We start from the raw sequence: 7645 nt of genomic DNA on the forward strand, positions 1-7645 counted from the left end.
GGCTCTTTTCCTGAATAGTCAGTGGTTTTGCCTGCACTTCGTCTCAGTGTCTCCCCTCCCTCTCTGCCACCTTGGATGCAGTGACTTTGAGCCAGCACTGAAGAACAATCACAGTCCATCCAATCATCAAAAAAAATATTAGGAGTCCCACTATGTGGCAGATTCAAACTAAAAGCTTTTAAGGACCTTATCAAAAGATGTTTATCTTTATGGTTTATTGAATTATTGGTCTCCTCGAATTCGGAGCTAAGCCTCTGATGGGTGGCTGTTGATCCTTATCAAAGTGAAACCATTAAAACCTATTTCAGTATAGCACAGGAAACTGTACTCAGTGCTCTGTGGTGACCTAAAGGAGAATGGAATCCAAAAAAGAGGGGATATATGTATACATATAGAGGATTCACTTTGCTGTACAGTAGAAGCTAACACAACAATGTAAAACAACTGTACTCCAATAAAAATATTTTTAAAAATTATTTCAACCATGGAGAAAAATGATTGTGACATTTTAAGATGGGCCTTCAGGGTCTTGTACAGCAAGAAACTGCACTGAAAACATTGTGCAATATTTTAAGCAAAGGATTTGTGATGACTGGTTATTTTTCTTCCTCTGATAAATACCTGATTTTCAAAAGCAGTCTAATCAGTAGGAATCTCCACTTTCCAAGCCTTCAAAATGCATTCAGACATCCTCACATGAAACCCAGACCTGTGAGAACGGCCAGGAAGTCTGAGCCTTTCCTATTTGTGGCGGAGACTCTTCTGCTGCTAGCTGAGCATCCCTGAGCAGCCCAGTATCTCCCAGTGCCCCCGGCAGGTTGACTGGGCTGAGCAGCTGGCTCTGACCATTGAGCAGGGAGCAGAAGGGACTGGTCGTGATCCTGCAGAGGCGGTGAAGGCCACACATGAAGAAGCCAGCAGCACGAGAGGAACTGAGAACAACTGCTCTTGCCAGACACCTGATTCATGCTTTGAGTGAGAAATCCACCTTTGTGATGTTGGGCCTCTGAAAGGAAATATCAAGGTTCATGGTTTCAGCAGCGTAGCCCAGCCTGACTTAACTAACACAAGCGGCTGTTCTGGCCTAACCCCGTTTTAGAAGACCCCATTGAAAGCCTTTCAAATTCATGCGTTGATTAAAAATGAGGAGCTGTTCTTCCCTCAGTTCAGTTCAGTTCAGTGGCTCAGTCATGTCCGACTCTTTGCGACCCCATGAATCACAGCACGCCAGGCCTCCCTGTCCATCACCAACTCCCAGAGTTTACTCAAACTCATGTCCATCGAGTCGGTGATGCCATCCAGCCATCTCATCCTCTGTCGTCCCCTTCTCCTCTTGCCCCCAATCCCTCCCAGCATCAGGGTCTTTTCCAATGAGTCAACTCTTCACATGAGGTGGCCAAAGTACTGGAGTTTCAGCTTTAGCATCATTCCTTCCAAAGAAATCCCAGGGCTGATCTCCTTCAGAATGGACTGGTTGGATCTCCTTGCAGTCCAAGGGACTCTCAAGAGTCTTCTCCAACACCACAGTTCAAAAGCATCAATTCTTCAGCACTCAGCTTTCTTCACAGGCCCCAGATAATCCCAAATTGTGAAGTTTTGCATCTCCATTCACTCATTCAGTAACTAATTATCGAGTGCCAACTGTGTGCCAGGCCCTGTACTGGCTCTCGGGACAGAGTGGCTAGCAAAGCAGACACCATCTCATTTGGCTGCAGCTTTCAGTCTGCTGGAGGAGACAGACGCTTATCAAATAAGCCTGCCAGTGAGTGCTGCGTAACTAATAGAGGTAGCAATTTTGAAGGAAAGAAACAGGTTTCTATGACTCTGTAAATCAGGAGTTTAAGGCAGCCCTGGTGGGGATTAGGGAAGACAAACTGGAAATCTTGGAGCCCAGCACTGGAACCCATGGGGTTTGTCTCAGAGTGTCACCTTTCAGAGCATTTACTGTGTGGGAAGCTCCTTGTCAAAGGCTAGATGCACAGTATCCTCATTTGATCGTTGCAACAGTCCTAGGAGGTGATGCTAATAGCATCCCCGTTATACCGGTAAGGAAGGCTGATCGCCCCGATGCCACTTAGTAAGTAAATGCAGACAGGGATTGGAACCCACATCTACTGGCTCCCAAGCTAACACTTGATGCATTTCTGGCCACCGGCAAACTGAGCCAAGGTTAGTCAGGCCGGAAGTAGCCCCTCTGGAGTCCCACAGTGGGGGATCAAAATGAAACCAGCAGGCAGATGTTTACAAGTTGCCTGGAAGAGCCACCCGCTGCAGGAGGGGGATAGCTTTCTCCCCACAACCACCCCCAAGCCCCTCCTTAAAGCTCTAGAGTTCCTTTTTCATTTCTACGGCACCTCCCCCGCTGCCCCGCCCCGCCCCCCAGGGGACTGACTTCATTTTCCTTTCCGCCAACAGGAAGCCGTGGACTCCGCCCTACAGTAGCCCAGCCGCGATGGCTTCCCTCCAAACTCAGCCCAGATGCAAATGATGGGACCGGCCAGCTCTTTCTGTTCTCTTGATTTTCTCCCATGCTCCCTTTTCTCCTCAGAATAGAAGCAGGAAGGAGGGGTGGGGAGCAGTCGTTGAAACATCAGCTGTTACAGCTTGTTGATGTGTTTTTACAGGACTAAACAGATAGCACACACATTTCCACTCATCCAGATGCATGCTTCACATGAAGACACACGGGTACACAGACATACAAAGTATACGTTTATATCATGTACTTTTATATTATGCTTCACATGTACACACAGACATACACACTTGACCTTACACACATGTACTCATAGCTGATACTTTTTATGTCTAGGCAGTTTTCTGGGTCTGGGCCAACAATTGCCCTTGGGCCAAATCCAGTTTGTTTGTATAAATAAAGTTTTATCAGAACACAGCCACCCTGGTCACTAATGCACTGTCTTGGTTGCTTTTGCACCACAGCAGCAGTGCTGAGTCGTTTTGACAGTGACTATATGGCCCCCAAATCTAAAATATTTATTACCTGGCCCTTCACAGGAAAAGTTTGCTGATCCCATGTTCTAAGTGTTTGAAAACTCTATGAAGTAAATTTATCTATTGCTGCATAACTAACCACCCTAAAACTAAGTAGTTTAAAAATAGCCACTACCATTATTATCTCTCAGGAGTCTGTTGTTAACTGAGCTCTGTTATAGAACGGAACTCGGGTCCACAGCACAGCAAAGCCACACCAGGCTGTGGTGAAGGAAAGTGCAACGTTTATTGCAAGACATCAAGAGAAGAGAATGGGCGGTTTGTGCTCAAAGGCCAAAGCTCCTCAACAGCTTTCAGATGAGGGTTTTTAAAGACAGTATTAGGAGTGAAGGTTGCAGGGTGTGTGGTCAGCTGGTGGACTTTCTTCTGATTGATTGGTAGTGAGGTAACAGGGAAGTGTTTTAGGGCCTTCTGGCTCCAACCAGTCTGGGGTCTGCATGCTTGTGGTCAGCATGCAGTCACCGTCCTCCGTCAGGCTGGTGGGCGGTATCTTAGTTTCTGTAAAACACGTCAAAGATATGCATCAGAATGTTATCTACACTCCTTCAGGAGGAACAAGGAATCCTGTGACCATATTGTCCTCCCTTCTCTGATCATTAACTGTTCCAGTCCGCTCTTTGGAACCCAGGGAAAGCCTAAGAGACTAAAGCTTTTTCTACAAACAAGAAGTGGAAGGGGTTGTACCCAGGAGGGCCCTGCAGAGTCCTTCTGAGGTAGGAGATAGACTGGGCTCCAGGTTGGACTTTTACAATCCATCAGCCTCCTCTTTGCATTTCCTGAGGCAAGACACAGGTGGACTCCAGCTGAGGAATTCACAACCAGCCCCCTGTTGGAAGTAACAACAGAAGCAGGGTAAATAGCCAGTCTTTGTCTCTTATAAACATCTCAAGAGAATAATCATGGCAAGGACTAAGAGAGGCAAAAACCCTGTCTGAGTGAAGGATAAGGGAGACACTACACAGGCGCAGAAAGGCTTCTCAGAGTCAAGTCAGGGGATAACTCCAGGCCATAATGAGTCTTGCTCCTCCCAGAAACCTTCACTTCGAGATCCATCTTGGCTGAGAGGTGTGTGCGCACCCTAGGAGAGGGCCCTCGGGTAGGTCAGGTGTGGAAAAAGAAACCAGATAATTGGCCTGAAAAGAGACAAAGACTGGGAAGGACTGACCTACATATATGACTTAACCGCCTCTTTACTACACTCCTCCTCACTAGGAGGGACACCTACACCTTTTCTCAATGGGTGTGCATCCCTGCCTTGCTTCCATCTCAACTAAACTGTTCCTCTGTGTGCTCTCCCACTTGTTGTACTATGTCTAACAATAAACTGTACCTGCCTTTACAGTTTCTGCCTCTGTGATAGATGGATTTTTCACAGGGGCAAAGATCCAGGGAAAATTAGCTTCTAAAGCCTATAACCCTTGCTGGTCTGGAGGCTAGGATTCCTGGCTTTCATCCAGGCTGCTACTGCCGCTAAGTCGCTTCAGTCGTGTCCGACTCTGTGCGACCCCATAGATGGCAGCCCACCAGGCTCCCCCATCTCTGGGACTCTTCAGGCAAGAACACTGGAGTGGGTTGCCATTTCCTTCTCTGATGCATGAAAGTGAAAGGTGAAAGTGAAGTCGCTCAGTCGTGTCCGACTCTTCGAGACCCCACGGACTGCAGCCCACCAGGCTCCTCCATCCATGGGATTTTCCAGGCAAGAGTACTGGAGTGGGGTGCCATTGCAGGTACAATTCCTGGGCAGGGAATTAAGATCTTGCTTCATGCCACTGCTCACTGCTGCCTCACCAAGATCACTTCTCAGGTTCAGTTCTGCTCCTTGTAACGTCAACTGGGGCCACAGGGCCATCCAGGCCCATCCACTGGACGGGCATGCCTCAGTTTCCTTCCATGTGGCTTCACCATTTGGCTCTAGCTTCTCGTGACTAGGCCACTGGACTCCGAGCGGAAGAGTTCTGTGTGTGCAAATGCAGAACTGCAGGTCTGGTTCTGATTCTATAGGTCAGAACAAACCACAGGTCCAGCCCAGGTCAAGGGAAGTGATGTGGATTCCACCTGTCAATGGCAGGGATGGTGACCCCATGGATGGCAGCCCACCAGGCTGCCCTGTCCCTGGGATTCTCCAGGCAAGAACACTGGAGTGGGTTGCTATTTCCTTCTCCAATGCATGAAAGTGAAAAGTGCATATAATAAATGTCATAAATATTAGAATTGATTGAGTGCATGAGAGTTGCTCAGTCGTGTCTTACTCTTTGCGACCCTATGGACTGTAGCCTGCCAGGCTCCTTTGTCCATGGAATTCTCCAGGATGGTAAAGAGTTGTGGCCACCTTCTACCCGCCACAGTAATTACTTATCTTCATTTTAGACATAGGGAAACTGAAGCACAGATAGGTTAAGTAACTTGCCCACCAACACCCAGCTCATAACACACCCTCATACATGCCCACTCACACATATATGGAGGTACATACATAGTCACACATCATACATATATCCACCACATGTATCCACAATTCATGTACATGCACACAATTACATCCTCATATAGACTGTCGACTTGAAAAATAATCACAGCCTATAAGTTGAGAGTTATGTTTTATCTGGTGGGAATTTTTAGAACTTCAAGCTGGGGAGACAGTATGTCAAGTAACCCTGAGAGAACTGCTCTGAGGAGGCAAGGGGAGGAGCCAGGTTATATAGAAGTTTTGTAACAAAGGGCAGGTAGTCTGAACATCAAAAGATTATTGTTAATTAAGAAAAACAGACATCACAAGTTAAGGAATTTAGCGCTGTTCTATGTATGGGAAGATGTAAAAGTGGGCTCACTGAGATCATTCCTTTCACACTTATCTTGGCTATCCTGGGCCAGTATGCTGTGTTTTTCACTTCCTGAGCTCCCTTGGGGCTCACTGTAGGGAGTGAATCGCAAGTATTCTTCCCCTTCCTGCGTGCCCTTAGGGCTCAGAAACTCAGATCAGAGGGCTGGAATCATTGATTCCACTGTGACAACTACAACATCTATATTTATTGATATGGCAGGAAACATTCTAATTCTCTCACCAAATTCTTGTGCAAATTCATATACACACACATTCATATTTGCACAGACATTCATATACACACACTCCTGGCACACACCCCCCCTCACAGATTCCATCCCCCACTCTCACTTACATAATCACACCTATCCACACACACACACACACACACACACACACACACACACACACAGAGCTTCCTCCCTCTCCGCTGACCATAGTAACTTCCTTCAGTGATTCAGAGGACTTTTTCCTCCCCATTTCTACACAGGGTATTGTCCACATGCCAGAAAGCCCTGTGCCTTCCCACCATTGTGCAAAATCTAACTCTACCACAGCAAGGCCTATGGCCCTGGGACCTTCGGTCCCCAGCCCTACTTGCAGTGGCCATAGGACTTGAGACCCAGGTGCCTCAAGCTGATGTTCGATGTGGAGGAAATCACTGAGAAACAGGAAAGCAAAGTACATAGCCTGGGGTCACACAGCAGAAGCCATCCCCCCTTCCCCCCGCAGCACACCCTGACCTCCCAGCATGCAGTTGGGTCAGACACTGGGGTTCAGTGGCGCCTGATGAGTGACTGCATTGGAAGCGCTTGTTCAGTGTTGTTTTTGTTTTTTAAATACTTTGTTCTTTTGGAACACAACAGAATTGACTGAATGCTATAGAGATTCCCATGTACCCACTGCCCCCTCATCATCAACATCCCTCACCAGATGGTACATTTGTTACAATTGATGGACTTTGTCAACTTCAAAAATAGTCACAACCTAGAGACTTAGAGTTATGTTTTATTTGGTGGGAATTTTCAGGACTTCAAGCCCCGGAGGCAGCATCTCAAGTGACCCTGAGAGAACCGTTCTGAGGAGGTCGGGGGAGAAGTCAGGTTATGCAGAAGTTGCAGCAAGGGACAGATAGTCTGAACATCGAAAGATTATTGTTAATTAAGGAAAACCAGATATTTTGAAGAATTTAGCACTTTTCTATGCATGGGAAGATGCAAGGGTCTGGGCTTACTGCATTCATTCCTTTTATATGTATCTCAGCTACTCATTTGAAAAGACCCTAGTGCTGGGAAAGATTGAAGGCATGAGGAGAAGGGGACGACAGAGGATGAGATGGTTGGATGGCTTCACCGACTCGATGGACATGAGTTTGGATAAACTCCGGGAGTTGGTGATGGACAGGGAGGCCTGGCGTGCTGTGATTCATGGGACCGCAGAGTCAGACATGACTGAGCAACTGAACTGAACAGCTACCTGGGGCCAGCATCTGCGATTTGATGATTCACATCCTTAGTTCCTTGTTCATCATAGGGAGTGGCTCGGCTTGTGGTGGCAGCTCCATGGCTGCCAGATAGCAGCGATTGTTCTTCCTGGGCTCAGAAATTCACATTTGGAGCACCAGAACCAAGGATGGCTGTGACATCCTTGTTTAACTATATGGCAGGGATACTCCATTTCATAACTTACACTGACACATCACTATCACCCAAAATCTACATCAGGGTTCACTCTTGGGTTGTACATCCTTTGGATTTGGACAAATGCCTAACGATGTGTACCCACCATTCTATAGCATACAGAGTATGTCCA

The sequence above is a fragment of the Bos indicus x Bos taurus genome, chromosome 25, assembly GCF_003369695.1.
Source record: "Bos indicus x Bos taurus breed Angus x Brahman F1 hybrid chromosome 25, Bos_hybrid_MaternalHap_v2.0, whole genome shotgun sequence".
NCBI lineage: Eukaryota > Metazoa > Chordata > Mammalia > Artiodactyla > Bovidae > Bos > Bos indicus x Bos taurus.